Here is a 16,557-nt window from a genome sequence, read left to right on the forward strand (position 1 = left end):
GTGACTATCCCAAGGTCACCCAGCAGCTGCATGTGGAGGAGCAGGGAAGCGAACCCGGTTCACCAGATTATGAGTCCACCGCTCTTAACCACTACACCACGCTGGCTCCATTGGAAACCAATGTCAGCCGGTAGCAACTGTGAGAGCAGTACAAGATCCAGTGGATTCTGGGCTAGTTCAGCCCCCCACCACATCATTTCTAGCCTGTCAACAAGGCTTGATCCAGCAGGGGTCCCTCCATCAGAACTTCCTCCCACCACACACTGGGCAGGCAGAAGCAGGAGGTCTGTGCTGGCTGTGCCACAAGCAGGGCTTTTTTTTTAGCTAGAACTCAACAAACTCAGTTCCAGCATTTCTCAGCTCTTATAATGGCCATTGCCATTGCCATTATAAAAGAATAAGGGAGAAAAATAGCACTGGCCACAAGTGCCACTGTGTAGATCAGGGATAGGCAACCTAAGGCCCAGGGGCCGGGGCCGGCCCAATCACCTTCTAAATCCGGCCTGTGGTCAGTCTGGGAATCAGCGTGTTTTTACATGAGTAAAATGTGTGCTTTTATTCAAAATGCATCTCTGGGTTATTTGTGGGGCATAGGAATTCGTTCATTTTTTTCTTCAAAATATAGTCTGGCCCACCAATGTTCCACCTGAACATTAGGAAGAACTTCCTGACAGTAAGAGCTGTTTGGCAGTGGAATTTGCTACCAAGGAGTGTGGTGGAGTCTCCTTCTTTGGAGGTCTTTAAGCAGAAGCTTGACAGCCATATGTCAAGAATGCTTTGATGGTGTTTCCTGCTTGGCAGGGGGTTGGACTGGATGGCCCTTGTGGTCTCTTCCAACTCTGTGATTCTATGATTCTAAGAAGGAGGCAGGAACGAGATATAGAAGATTCTTCAAGATGTCCAGGAAGTCCGGAATAATAATAATAATAATTGGGATTACAAGATGGGGGGGTTTGTTTTAGTTTGTTGTTTTTAATTGGATTGTGATTATATGTTGATTGGCTGTTTTTATTGGAAAAATAATAAAAATGATTTTTTAAAAAATCTTCTGTTATTTGCTGTTATTTGCAAACAAGTTTATTTTAACACAGTAAAGCCTTTATTCTTTTACTGCACGTCAAGAGGTACTGTTGCTTTCAGCAGAAACTAATTGGGGGTCCCATCTGTGATGGTTCCCAGCCTTTTGAGGTACCCGATGCCTTGCCTTGGTCCACAGATCTATGAAATATCTGGCTTATGGTCCAGGCAAAGTCAGTGTTGGTAGCCTTTGCTTTGCCTTGTTTCAAATTGACCTTGTTTTCTATTGTGTACCAGTACTATTGCAGACTGGCACTTCAAGCCACAAAGCCATTTTATTTCCTGTATGCGATTTTGCCTAATTATGCTTCTTTAAAATTCTCATTGGGAGGAAATATGGATGCAGCAGAAGCATTTAGCGATCATGCTTCTGTAACAGACTCCAATAAAGCCGCCTAAATAGTGGTTATCTCCGCATTTTGCACAGTGAATTAAGAATCTGCTGCATGAAGATAATCTGCAGTGTAATCTGAAGTGTAACCCCAAATTCTTATAAAGGGGGGGGAATACCTCTCTCTGTAAGATATATAATTTCATAAACCTTTATTAGCTCCCCCCATCTTTTTTGTTCTGGGGGCTGCATGCCAGTGATGACTCTTGTCACTCCTCAGTGCAAGGAGGGAGAAGGACAGGGAATCTGGGGACAGGGAAGGGGCAGATTTCTGGTCTGCTTTATCTCTTTTTGCTGCCACTGCCAAAAATGGTGGGGGACAAAAAATGGGAGAGGGGGTAATTGGTTAGAAGCCAAATGTGGCTTCCAAACTGGAGGGCTAGCTACTCCTGTCTTCAATGAAAAACTAGATATTTGTAGGCTAAAGACTTTTGAAATGTCAACCATTTGTTCCCTCCGTCACCTGTGGCGTCACCCCCCCCCCCCAATAGCCCTGCTGCTCAAAATATCACTTGGAAGTCATTAGTCATATCTGAGGGAAAGTAATGGATACAAATGCAATAGGATTTAAAGTTTGGGTAGAATAGCTTGAGCTTTTATATACTGTATATATAAAATATATATCCTTATTAACCTTGGTGTTGATAACCTGGTTTTTCAGCCATTCTGATAACAGCTAATACTGCACAGAGCACAGAAAATGGGTCCTTAATGCTCTAAAAAGTACAATTTAATGCAATGCTTCACGACAGGAAGTGAGCAGGATAATAAAACCATTTACTGCTCAGAACCACACTTAATATTTTTATGGTGCAGTTGGCTCAACAAAATCATCTTTGTGAGTCATCACTTCAAAGAAAGGTCCTGGAGACCCATTAAAAATGACTGAAAATCCATGTTATAATGCTATATGCACTTGAGATTTTAGAACTTCGCCTCCAAGCCAAGTTAGAAGAACTTCAGGCTGTATCAAGAGGGGCATTCATTCAGCAATTTGAGGTCTAATGTGACTATGTGAGGACTTGTCTGGGAAAATTAATGACTGATTTTATCTGTATTGATAAATGGAAACCTTTTGAGATGTATTGGACAAGAGTTCCCGCTTACAAGGGAATATGTTCATGAAATAGTGTAATTTGCTTCGTTTAAAATTTTAATATCTTTTCTGATAAAAAAATGTGATTCTTTTTCTGTTTTTGTTATGTTTTATGGAAATAAAGAAAAAATATAATTTCTAGAGTTTAAAAAATAATAGGTGTAGATCCACTTCTACTTTTCTCAAATATATTCCAAAACATTTACCATCATATATAAACAAAATGTTCACATAATTTTTTCCTTGACTTTCCCGCATCTTGTTTCCTGGTATTCATTTTTTACTTCTTTTTATTAGTTGTCTTACAATACATGTGTTTTTATTATCTAAATTTGGCTATCATCAGTAATCTACTGCTTACATTTAAAATTCTGCCCACAACTACATTTAGCCTGTCCTCATCTCTTCCCAGCGTATCTTTGGTAGTTGCCAAGTTTCTTTCTGGGGCAGTCAGGATCAGAGAGCACTGAAGGTCTGAAACAAGTTTAGTTTTATCCAATGTCCAAGAAGTCTGTATGTTTTTGTATTTTTATGTACTGGAATCTATTTGTGGGTGTTTGGATGGCAATAAATGATTGATTTATTGATGTATGGGTGATACTTTTATATATAATCCATCAGTGGTCTCAATTCCTCCTTCAATACTTTGTCATTATGTCCTCTTAGTCCAGGCATCCCCAAACTTTGGCCCTCCAGATGTTTTGGACTACAATTCCCATCATCTCTGACCACTGGTCCTGTTAGCTAGGGATCATGGGAGTTGTAGGCCAAAACATCTGGAGGGCTGCAGTTTGGGGGTGCCTGTCTTAGTCTGACAGTTAATTTTGCCATTTCAGCATAGTTCATAAGTTTCATAAGCCATTCCTCCTTCGCTGGTAATCCTTCGCTGGTAAATAAATTAATCAGTGTTTCAGGACTTCTGTCCCTATTATTCCTAGCAAAAACGCTTCAGGTTGTTTTTTTTAATAGTAATTATCAGTTTAAAGATTCACTTCTACTTTTCTATGTCATCTCTGTTATCATCTTCTGCTTATGACCAGCAGCTCCCTCGTGTCCACGTTATAGGCATATATACTCCCTACCCCAACAAAACATTTGCCCCAGCCCAAACAGAAATAAATATAATAATAATATAATAGCACGAAAACACACACATGGCGAGCCAAGTATTTTAAACAGCAGGCCTTTCATAACAGGGAATACTAGACCTAGGAGTTTGGGGTATGCTGTTGGGAATTCAGTTCCACCTTAAGGTACAGACGTATAGCTGTTGTATGTCACATGTCTGTGCACTTCTGTTGTATATTGCTGGGTTTGTGGTTTTTTTTTTTTTTTGCTCTCTGCTGTGCTGATGAAGAAGGAAAGGACATGTTTTCCTCTCTCCTGAGATATGCTTAATAAACACCTGTAAATATGCCAACACGTCTCTCTCTCTCTGTGGCCGCTCAAGCTACGCGGGCCCTGCAACAGCGTACCTAGGCCCTCAGAGTCTAGGTCGATATCTCCTGGCTGCACTGGAGGGTTGAGACACCCGGCAGGCCGGGGGGGGGGGGCACGGAGCCCTGGCGTCTCCAATGGTGTCTGCCAACAATACTCTCCTAAAAACAAGATTTGAGCACAAGTGGAAGACTTGCAATCTTGCACTTTCATGCAGGCAGTCTCGAGCAGGTCGCGCGCCCTGGTGCTCAGGGGCAGAGATCGCTCCGGTGCCCCCGCCCTTGCAGGGCGCAGCATGGTTTCCGCACGGCGCCCTGCCTACCGGCCCGGCGCCCTGACGCACTGCGCCACCGGGGGTCTACCTAGAGCCGGCCCTGCTTTCATGCCTGTGTGTTTTGTAGTGAAATAGTGAGCGATGTTGCTGTTCTCTCTCTCTCTCTCTCTCTCTCTCTCTCTCTCTCTCTCTCTCTCTCTCTCTCCTCTCCCTCTCCCTCTCCCTCTCCCTCTCCCTCTCCCTCTCCCTCTCTCTCTCTCCCTCCATGCCCTCCCAGTGGGGATACGATCTCATAAAATCTGTTGGAAAGAGAAAAAAATTGCTCTTGATGTTCTAACTCTGATGGCGAGCCAAGTATTTTAAACAGCAGGGCTTTCATAACAGGGAATACTAGACCTAGGAGTTTGGGCTATGCTGTCTAACCACAACGCTCAGCACATGTCAACATAACTGATAACCAAGCTGCACCTCTCCACCTCCCATGCAGCATAAACACTGGCCTCCTGCCAGCCCCTAAATCCCAATTAACACTCTGCCATGGTATGACTGGAAGGTGAAAGCCGCAGCTTTATTTACTGCACAATTAACTGGTAAACATGACTTAATCATAATTTAAACATACAGTGTTTACGAGAACCTTTCCAGATCCCTTGAGATGCCCTTTCTGACCTTGATGTCATGGTTGAGAGCAGGGAAGGGAAGGGAGCTCCATTCTACTTTTGACTTTCTGTCTACATACTGAAAGTTCCAGACAAGTCCGGGTTCTCAAACTATTGCTATTATTACAAAAAAAGTATTTACTAAAACGTTTAAAAATAAGGAATACAAACAACAAAGCTTAAGGTAAGCTGCTTTGCAGAAATATAGTGCAGGACCGCTGGCACACTGATGATGATGATGATGATGATGAAGAAAAAGAGGTTGCAGCAACTTTGTTAACTAACCTAACAATCTACAGCAATCTATCTATTAGCAAGCTCAGGAGCAGCAACTTACAGTAATCCTTATGGAATGGCAATACTTTCACCAGCCTTGTTCTACCCACACTGAGTGACCCCAGCCTGGCTCAGAGCCATGAAGCAGCTGCGAGTACTGCTCTGCCTCCTCACAGTTCCACACTTCTTGTGAGAGTTGCCCCCTAAGTGCTGAGTACATGGGGTGGGCTGTTGCCAAGTGGATTCCCTGCCCCAGATCTCGTCTAAGCTAAATAGTCACAAAAGACAAGTCTGGGAAGACATTGTCAAATTGCTCGCTGACAAACCTCTCTTGCCCATAGCTTTTTAACTTGTCCAATTCACTTGCCTTACTACAAGAAGACACATGCCCTGGCTTCAGTCCCACCATGTCTGGATGAAATTCAGCGTGAGATCTGCAAAGAAAGAAAAACAACATCCTTCTTCAAAAAGATGTTTGTGGCCATCCCTAGACAGATGAGGCCTTAAGAGCCTGATGTCAGTTTGAAATTAACAACCTTCCCGATGTTCCTATTTGCCTCTCATCATCCCACCAAAGCCCCTTTCTCAGTATATCAGTCCTGATCAATGCAAAGTGTGACTGGGCCTGTACATTAAACAACCTGCCCATTCCCCCCCCCCCAATATTTTTATTAAAGGGAATGAAAAGGAGGCTGTTAATTGTCTTGCAGGCAATGAAAGAGGGCAGGCAGAAACTCTTTCCAAAGCACACCACAACGGCTGAACCACGCCACCCTGGCAATCAAACAGATGGCAAAGAACTTTTGGAACAGCAAGGATTAGAAATTTAGCTGGAAACTTCCAGATCACAGGATTTTATCCACTCACTCCTCCAGGAAAAATTATTTCATTACGGAAGGGAGACATACCAGGAAGTCAATGGGGGGGGGGAGAGATAGTAAAAGGCAGATGAGCCCCATACTGATGGGCAAGGATGAAACAGCAGAAAGCCTGGAGGCAGGGAAACAGATCAGAGGTGAACCATGGGCCACCGAAAATGAGGGCGATATAGGCCCGGCTCAAGCAAGAAAGTCCATCACATCTCCAAACACCCAATGGAGGAGCCATGCCTCCAAAACACCTTGGATAACACCAGAACATACTGCATGCAGTCTGACTCAAAAGAGTTAAAAACAGTGCTTTTTTCTGGGGGGACGCAGGGGTACGCATACCCCTAAACATTTTGTGTTGCCCCGACCAACCAACCAACCAACATGCCTGCTGTCTCCACAGTAGCAGCGCAGACTGGAGCTCTGCCAGGGCCCAGGGAGGGGAGTCTGGGGTGAGTTTTCACCAGTGGCGTCGCAAGGTGAGGGGGGCGGTGCACCCCGGGTTCCATGTCTGGGGGGGTGACAAGAAGGCACCCCACGGGATGCTTGCCCTGCCACCCTGGCCCGGGTGCGGCGGCATGAGCAACCATCGTGCCACCACAGCCGCATGTGGAGGATCCTCCGTTCGAAGCTGCAGCCGTGAGCAGAGGATCCCACCACCATCCGTACGGCTCACAGGCAGCGCTGGCAGCAAACCGTTACGTATAACGCATGTGTGGTGTCGCACACATGTGCTGTGCGTAGCAACGCCACACATGCGCTGTACATGGTGGTTTGCCACCAGTGCCACTGGAACGCCGTATGGATGGTGGTGGGATGCCTCCATCGCCAGCAGAAGCTGCTTATGGCGAGCCGGGGGGCCCCCTCCCAGCCACCCTCCTTCCCTGGCTCCCGCTTTGGCGCTTTACAGAGAGCCAGGGAGGGAGGGAGGGAGGGGGGCGGACAGGAGAATAAGTCCATAAGAATAAGTCCCCAAGAAGTGTGTTTAGGTTCACTATCACAGCTGTGACCAGAGAGGAAATGCCCTGGTGCATCTGCAGCAGCACAACTGGATGCCTTTATCTGCCCCAACTAAACATATCAGTCTCTACAGCCACAGCAGGTGCTGTAACTCCCCAATGGTTTGACCTCACTCCCAAAGGCTTTGCCAGCGCCCCGCCAAAGTGGCATAGCTTCCCCCTTTCCCCGACGGCTCGGGGTACTTGGGAGTCGCAGGGGTGGAGGCACAGAGGGGGGCAGATCATCCCAGGTGTCATCGCTGAGAGGGTGACTTTTGGCACCCTCCCCCAAGCCTATTCCAAGCCTTCAATGTGTATGTGGGGGGGGGGGGTGACAAAATAATTTCCACACCAGGTACCACCTAGGCTTGCTATGGATCTGGTTCTCGCCCCTCCTCGCTCAAGCTGACCCCGCCGTCACGATCGGCCTCCATGTCCTCTCAGCGCCGTCGCTGCCACCTCAAGTCCCTCATCCGGGGGTTGGGGGGAGGAAGGGGGGAGGAAGGGAGAGAGCAGCCAAGATGAGAGCACCCCTAAACATTTTTTAAGGAAAAAAGCACTGGTTAAAAATATCATTAGATGCCGCCCTTCCTGCCCAAATACAAATTCACACCTAAGGGCAAATACCATATTTTCCCGTGTATCAGACGAGGTTTTTTGACTAAAAAACTGCGTCAAAAAACCTGGGTCGTCCAATACACAGGTAGTGGCATGGGGGGAGAAGTGGTGAGCCCACCCGCCCGCCATTCAGCCGGTTGGTGGGAGCGGAACTTCCCCCGATGTTGCAGTGAGTGGGAAACGATCTAGGGAGTGTTTGCTGCCCGCAGCTCCATGGGGGGAGAAGCTCAACAGCTTTGGGCCCTCTCCCCTCATCTTCTTAAAACTGAGTCCCCCAAAATAGGGGGGATCTTATACATGGGGGCATCTTATAGACGGGAAAGTACAGGAAACAGATTGCTTATGTAATGGTGCTTATCCAGAGGCCCAGTGACTCAGAGTCAAACTAGACTGCCCATGGAAAGGTCAACAGAAGCTCTTGTCGCAGCTAACTTGCATGTACGGCACAACTGTGTGGACAGGGAAGTGGGACCATGCTTCTTTGTTTAAAAGGTCCTCACCCCTTCCCGCAACACTTGTGCATTGTGCACATGTGTCTGCTGATAAATACCTACATGTGAGCGCCGGTTTCTGTGTTGGAGATCTGGGCCCTCCAGACACTGTGACAATTTCCTTGCCTCCGTGACTTCATAGATTGCCATGGTCTGTGGCAGAGGAGATGGTCTGTAGATATTCCTACCCTCCTTCTTGACAATAAATTTCATTAAACACACAAAACAGAAAATTTGTTGCTTGCTACAATTTCCTTAGGGACCTCTGCTCCCCAAACACACACCCAACTTACAAAAGGTGTCCCCGAAATGACCTATTTCCCAAGAACTTGGCACCTGCTCACAAAGTAACATGTTCTGTGTCCCTTATTTGAGACAAAAATAAGTACAAAGAGTTTTCAATGGGTGTAGCTAAAAGTGGATTGCCAAATGTTAGAAGGGGTGGGGGTGGAAAATGGGGTGGGGGGATGGGATGAATTCATCCAGGAAGACAGCCTGGCCGGCTGGCCATAACCAAAGCTGGAGTGTTCCACACTGCAACATTTTGTTGCAGCCACTCCAACTTCAAGAGTTTACAACAGTACAGTACTCGAAAACAAACTCAAAGGCCTCAAAAAGAACAAAATGAAGGAAGGGGAGAATAACAGCGTGCCATTTATGAATCCTATTGGTGTTCTTCAAAAGAAATGTTGGCACGACCAACATGATCCTCCAGAAGATCAATAGAGAAAATCCCTGTCCTTCTCCTTTCCTTCATTTCTATGGTCTATGGCTTCATTAATTTTGAGAGGTTGCCCTCCTCTAAAAACAACTTAAAACTGATCTCTAGCATTGCTTTGTCTGTAGCCAGAGTGCATGAGGGGTTTCCCTGGCACATATAAATGTCTTGTGGCATCCTGTTTATTTTTAGGAGCTCTAAATCACTTTAAAAAACCAAAAAGAAGTGGGCAGGATATTAGTTCCAATACTGTAATTTTCCAGATGACACCAGTTGCATGTATAATGCCAAGCTATACCATTGGGGGGGGGGGGGGGAGAGCACACATTCTTGTGGTTTTGAACTGAACATCTTGTCAGGATGCTATTTCTAGTGCTCATTTTGCTGTGAAGCCAGGCACTACACAGGGAGCAGAAAAGTTGACCAGATAGTTTGTGGCATTGAGGCCTTAAGAAAGATTCCCACCACGAATTCCAGTGCACAAGGTGCTGACTGATACCCAAAACACATTAATGGAGCTGGCATCTGATCAAGAAGACAGACCTTTATGTTATTACAGCCACCTTTCTAGTTAAAAACACTTAAAAGGTTTCAGTTTGTTTGTTTCTAGCTTGCTAAGATTTATTAAATTTGGCTTGTATATGAACTTAGCTTTTGAATATAGGGAGAATTTAGAATTGCATGATCATTCAAAAAAGGAAAAAGCCTGGGAGAAGAGACATTTGACCATGTGTCAAATGATAATTTAGGATTCCTTTGAACACTTACCCAGCTATGTGGCAAGCAGCGGCCGTATTTATGTGAATTAAGTAGCAATGCGATGTGAGCTAGCGGGGTGATGTTGTGGTCCTTGGCCAACCAACAGAAACTCTACTCAGAAGGACACTGCTAATTGGGTAGATTGGATTCATATGATTGGCCCCACCCAAGTAGACACCCTGGACCTTATGTAAAGGGTGGGTAAGACATTTAATTAATAACCACCAAAGAAACCACAGAGCAATGGTGTAAGGTGTCCTCATAAGGAAGTGGCTCCTCCACAGCATGATGAGAGTACCCACGGCCAGCCCTGGACATTTTGCCGCTAGAGGCAAAACAGAAAAGGTCTGCCTCCTCCACTGCATGCCCAGCCACTCTGCAGGCAGACCTGCACCTCCTCCTCCTCTGTGCGCTTGCTGGAGCCTTTCACCCCACCCTGAAGCTTCTGCCTCCTCACTTCACCGTTGTGCATGTAACCATTTGAACTTACTGCCCTGCTAAGTGGGGAGGACAAGTTAATCTCAGGATTGTGGGCTCGAGCTCCACATTAGGCAAAAGACTGGTCCCTTCTAACTCTATTATTCTATTATCCTATCTCTACTGTATTTCTTTTTCTTTTTATCTCATGAGTAAGTGGGTTCAGACACTTCTAATTATTTGGCTGGGCAATAGAGATGACTATCTTATTTCTATTTAGTAAGCTGCTGGCAGAAAAGATCCATGCAAAAAGCAGTGGAACCTGCAAATGTTTAGAAAACACACTCACTGCTTTCCAAACATGCTGAACAATTGAGTAAGCATATGTGTTAAACAAAGCCCTTAGATTTTAGAGTGATCTCTATGGAGCATCTTCCAAAAATCATTTCTGAAAATGATAGACTGACTAGACCAGCCAGGCACATTCCTCCTTAAAATGTATGTTTATATAGTAAACCTAGAAACCACCCTGAGTTTAGGTTACAGCTATTGGGATTAGTGGGCGTCTCATGGACCACTATAGGTTTGTAGAGTGCAGCTAAGTTGATGTCTGAATTATGAATTAGCTCCTTTCTAGTTCCAAATGGGTAAACCTCAGAGCAATTTATATACTTAGTGCTAAGTGTTCCTAAAGCACAGAGTATTTATTTAAAGCATGCAGATAAAGTGTAATACCCCAAAAGAAAGGACTGTCTGCCTAGCAGCCGAGTAACAAGCAATCTTAAGGATTATAAATGGAGGTATGGACACTGGGGCCATCTCGGGGGGGGGGCACTAGGGGCCTGGGCACCCACAAAATTTCTACTGTGGGTCCCCGGCAGTCACACCATGTGCATGCGCTCTGCTCAGTCTCTGCATGCTGCCGCTGCCTCCCACTGCCTTACCTCCGCTGGCTCTCTGGCCCCATGGCAGTGACTGGGACGGGGGACGGGGCCTCCCCCTCTTGCTGTTGGGGCCCCACAGTGGAGGCAGAGGTCCTGGCCCAGTTGCTGCAGTGGTGCTGGAGAGCAGCGGCAGCGGGTGGAGGCCGACCAGCACTCACACATATGGGATAGTATAACATGACCTCATGACGCACACACACCACTGGGCACACACAGTCTGGAGCTCAAGTTGGTGCCTCTGCAAATAAAATTAAAAAGTTGGTGCCTTTGGGTATGGAAATTGAGTTGTTGCGGAAAAGGGTGACAATGATCTCTGCCTCTTGCCCCCCCCTCCTGCTTCTGAGTCTGGACTGCTCTCTGTTCCAGCCTTTTCCTGCTCACTAAACCCTGTTACCCCTCCAGCTTCCAAGATCTCCTCTTCCCAGTCTGTGCCCTCTTCTTCCCTGACCATTCATCGTCATCCCACCTTCCCTTGGAGGTTCCCCAGCTGGTGCCTCCCACCATTCCTCTGTGTCCAGCCAGTCCATGATACGAGGCCTCATGGAAGTCTCACAGCATAGACTTGTAACGCTTACCACACTTCTCTGAGTGGTTAGAAGTTCTAGGGGTGCAATGCTTCAGGTTGCTTTGCTTTGGAAGGAAGTTACTGGAGGCTTATTGGCATTTTTCCAATAGTTGCATTTATTTACAAATATAAAGCTTGAGTATAGGTGGAGGAGCAGCTTAAATCTTTAAGCATTGCAGCAGGAAGCCAAAGTCCCCTGTTCTCACACCAGTTCTTCAGGGAGGCATCCCAAACCAAGTCAGTCCTCTGTGTCTCCGCCAGTCTCTGCCTAACATTGCCACCTTTCTTCATACACAGGCATCCTTGGTGGGGAAGGGTGATTATCTGCCATTTCCCCCTTTTCAGCCATTCAGAAAACTTAAAGAAAGCAATCTGACAATTAATTCCTATAGGATTAATTGTTAATTCCTGGCTATAACAACCTTTTTTTCACATTGCATCCTGACTTGTTATTGCCTCAAATAGTCCTGTTCAGGTAACGCTGATAGGAAATGTAAAACAGAATAAATCTGGACATGCTTAAATATACAGAAATACAAGTTCTTTACTCTGTCAGAGGTGGGAAAACAGGGTGTATATTTGCAGTTCTACTATAGAATGCCGAGCAGCGAAGTCAAAACACAGAATCAAAATTCACAGTAAAAAGAAAAAACTTTACTGAGGCAAACAGGCTTCTTTACACCATCTGTACAAATAGCAATAGAAGAAAGCAAAGTAAAAGTAAAAAAGGAGCACACTGAGCCCATGTATTTATCCTTCCGGGCTCTGTGTGAATTCTTGTACTGTAATTGAAATAATATTTGTATAAGGAATGAGTCTGCACTTTTCAGCATTTTCCAACACTTTACTGCTTCTGCTCTCAAAAGACCTTTGTCACATGACATAGAAGCGGTTGGCCTAAAAAGGACAACTATTTGTATTTTAACATTTCGGATGTGGCAGAGCTGGATTGAGGTTTGATGAATCCCTCAGCTACTGAAGGTAATGGGGCCCTTTTTATGTCCAGCTGTCCTTTGTCAACAACAAATTGTCACTGTTTTTTGTGTTGAATAGATGTTATCTGGTAATTTATGGACCTAATAAGTGTCTAAAGCCATTTGCACATGCAGTATGTAGGGACCCTATATATAGAAATGAGCAAAGCAGTGATATTTGAGGGAGCAGGCTAGCAGGCAGGGCCCATTACTTACATCATAGGAGCCTACACAACACAAAACACTCTTACTGCATGTAGGTTTTATTTTATTTGTTTTTTATCTTATATTTTGGAAATGTACAAAGTTTTTTTCCCTTTAAATTTTTTCGGGCTCCCAAGAGAGTGGGGCCCTAAACTAGAGCTTGTTTAGCTTATTCGTAAATATAATAATAATAATAATAATTTATTATTTATACCCCGCCCATCTGGCCAGGTTTCCCCAGCCACTCCGGCACTGAATGTGGCTTTTGGCCTCAAAGGCTGGACAGAACAGAAGGGGTTGAGTTCATCTTCCGAAGGGAGACCATGAGAGCACCGGTGCAATAGCTGGAGCAATTCTGATATACAGTAATGGACTACTGGCAAAGTGACTGGATCATTTGCATGCGCTGATACACTTCCTTAAAGGGTAGACTTTTCCCTAGCGTGCAAGACAAGCACCCTGATTTGTGGATTATTCAAAAACTTAACTTGAAATAACAATTATTATTAATTAGAGCCATCCTTTTGTACGTGGAGTTTCATCACCCTGACTTTAAGCTTTCGAGCTAAAATGAACAATAGGTAAGACAACAAAGAGACAATGTGAGCTTGCAATCGCTGTGAGCAAGGGCAGTTACACCCACGTGGAGAACTGCTTACAGCTAGGAATGAGCTTCCAGTGGTTCGTCTACATGCCTCACAGGAAAGGCAGATCTTTGAGAACATAGACTTGTTTTTCTATTTGGCAGCACCAAAGACTGCCATGGTTTCTTCAGCTTGCAATGTATCTGAGACCTTTGTTTTCCCCACCTCCTCTGGAATGCTTTCAGTGTGTTCTTAAAAGCACTGTATATGAGGGAAATGTGCATCAATCAGTACAGAAGTACTAAAAGAAATTCTTTTCTAGGAAGGCAATTAAGTACCTTTCAAAACACCAGCAATTTCAGAAAACCACCCAAAGCACTGGCAATGTTTAAGCTTAATCCTGCTGGATTATCTCCTGTGATTGCTCCTCATTAGATGAAAAAAGTGTGCATGCACACAAAAGCTCACACCAATGACAAACTTAGTTGATCTCAAAGGTGCTACTGGAAGGAATTTTTTTATTTTGTTTAAACAAAATTAAGTCTGCTTTTAAAAAATGGCATAAATTGACAACTATTTTGCCTGATGGGGCAAATATCAGTAGGGTAAAGTAAGGATTGTGGTCCTCTAAAATCTAGTTTAGAAGAGTTTAGCTGGATAACTTTTAAATGAATGAATGAATGAATATTCAACTGGTCAAATGTTGTCCCAGCTCCCATGCACATAAAAACCACCCAGTAATCCAGGCATCCCCAAACTTTGGCCCTCCAGATGTTTTGGACTACAATTCCCATCTTCCCCAACCACTGGTCCTGTTAGCTAGGGGTCATGGGAGTTGTAGGCCAAAACACCTGGAGGGCCGCAGTTTGGGGATGCCTGCAGTAATCTGTGTAAAATTACTGGCAGATGATTCTTTGATTCTGCTGAGCTGACTGCCACGCACCGCACCACAGCCCCGCCACCGACTGCACTGCTGCATTGCACCACGCATCCAAGCTCCAGCTCCAGGACCCATGGGGTCTAGAATGGCAACAGACAGCAGCTTCATTGCATTCAAACCAGCTTCAGGAGACTGGGAAGGGTACACCACGCGGTTCCAGTTCCTCCTAGAGGCAAAAGACGTCACTGACGCCACCAAGAAGGGGTGGCCTTTTTCAGCGTCTGTGGAGAGGAGATGTTCGAAATCACCTGGGCTTTCCTTGCACCCCAAAATATTGCTACCGTTTCCTGTAGGGGACAGCTGTAGGAACGGCTGAAGGGAGACTTCTCGCCGCAGCCCTCGGTGGTAGCTTGCCGTAATGCCTTCTACGCAAAGCAGCAGGCCTCTGGAAAAACCATAACCGGGTATGTGACCTCCCTCCGCCAGGCTGCCCGGCTCTGCAACTTCACAGAGCTGGCGAACATGCTCCGCAACTGCCTCGTTGGTGGCCTGAGGGAAAAGAAGCTGCAACGACACCTCCATGCCAAGAAAGCCCTAACGTTCCAGGTTGCTTTGGAGGAGGCCCTGGCAACTGAAGCCACCAAGAGGTCTACGCAAGGTTTCCAGCCAAGCCCTTTGCCCAATCTGAGGGTCCACCACAAGGACCTCACCGATGACTCCGAATCTGACAGGGAGGACATGCACTGAGTGCAGCGGTGCACACAAGCAACACGCCCACCACAACTGCCTCGGCCAGAAGAGGGGAACTGTGCAAGCTGTGGGGAGAGCCACAAGTGGAGGGAGGACTTGCCGTTTCCACAACACAGAGTGCCGACAATGCAGAAAAGTGGGACACATCGCCCGGGTGGGCTGTGCCCTGTCCACCCACCGCCCTGCAGCAGATGGCTGACCCAAGAGTCCAAGGCGCCACAGCCCCACACACCAAGGCAACTCGACGGAAATCGTGGACTGTCAGGTATACCAGTTGCCCCATTCCAACACTGAAAAAATTTACATTGAGGTACAGATAGTGGGGGCCCTGTGCCGCATGGAGCTCGACACAGGCTCAACCCTGTCCATAAACTCGGCATGGACATTAAGAAAGTTGTGCCCAAACAGGGGCCCCAAGCTCAGGCTGGACCCATTCACTCTCCGGGACTTCCAGAAACGTAAGGATCCCATGATGGGGATGGGATGTACAATATCAAGGGTGGAAGTTTAGACTTGATCGTGGTCAAGGGGACCTACGTTAGCTTACTGGGATTGGTGTGGTTCGGGCCACTGGGGCTAGCCATCACTGGGGTGAACCACACCAGCTCCCACGTGGATGTGGACGCCATATGTAAAGAATTTCCTGAGGTTTTCGATGGGGCGTTGGGACAATATACTGCCCCCCATCAGCCCACAACTAGACCCTGTCCATTAGGCTCAAGGCCCTCTGGGTCCCGTTTGCCCTGAAACCCTGCATAGACAAGGAATTGGACCGGCTCGAGCTGGTGCCCAACACTCCCTGGGAAACCCCAATCGTTACACCCGTGAAGCCCAACGGCTTGGTGTGCATCTGCGCAGACTACAAATGTACCATAAACAAGGCCCTTATGGCCCATGCGTACCCGGTGCCAGTGGTCAGCCATATCCTCACCACCCTGGCAGGGTCTAAGATTTTTGGCAAGCTAGACTTGGCCCATGCCGATGAGCAGTTGCCGGTTGACGAGGCCACTGCTAAGGCACAGACTATTTTAATGCACAGGCACGTTCCAGGTCAAACAGCTGCAATTCGGCATCAACATGGCACCAGGCATATTCCAAAATCTAATGGACTCTCTCCTTAAAGGAATTCCTGGTGTAACTCCCTTCTTCGATGATGTGTTGATCACCAGGGCCACGCCAGGGGAGTTCGGGGACTGACTCTGCACCACCCTGCACTGTTTCCAGATGGATGGCTTCAAGGTGAAGCGGGAAAAGTGTCTGCTAGGAGTGCAACAGGTGGAGTTTCTGGGGTTTACAGTGGACGCAGACTAGGTCCACCCAACTGGGGACAAAGTGCCGGCTATTTGCGACACTCCGGCACCTAAGGGTAAGGCCAAACTATTGGAAAATAATATATATATGATAAGAATAATATAGGAGAAAACTGGGTATTGAAACTTGCTTAATCTAAATCATATATCCCAGTTTACAGCGGCCCTTTAAAGTACGCTTCACGCAGAGTGTACGCAGTCAGAAGTTGACCCGGCTAAGAAAACACCACCAAGAGCGTAGGGAATTATCTCCCTTAAATGAAACC

This window comes from Zootoca vivipara, chromosome 5 (assembly GCF_963506605.1).
Source record: "Zootoca vivipara chromosome 5, rZooViv1.1, whole genome shotgun sequence".
Lineage (NCBI taxonomy): Eukaryota > Metazoa > Chordata > Lepidosauria > Squamata > Lacertidae > Zootoca > Zootoca vivipara.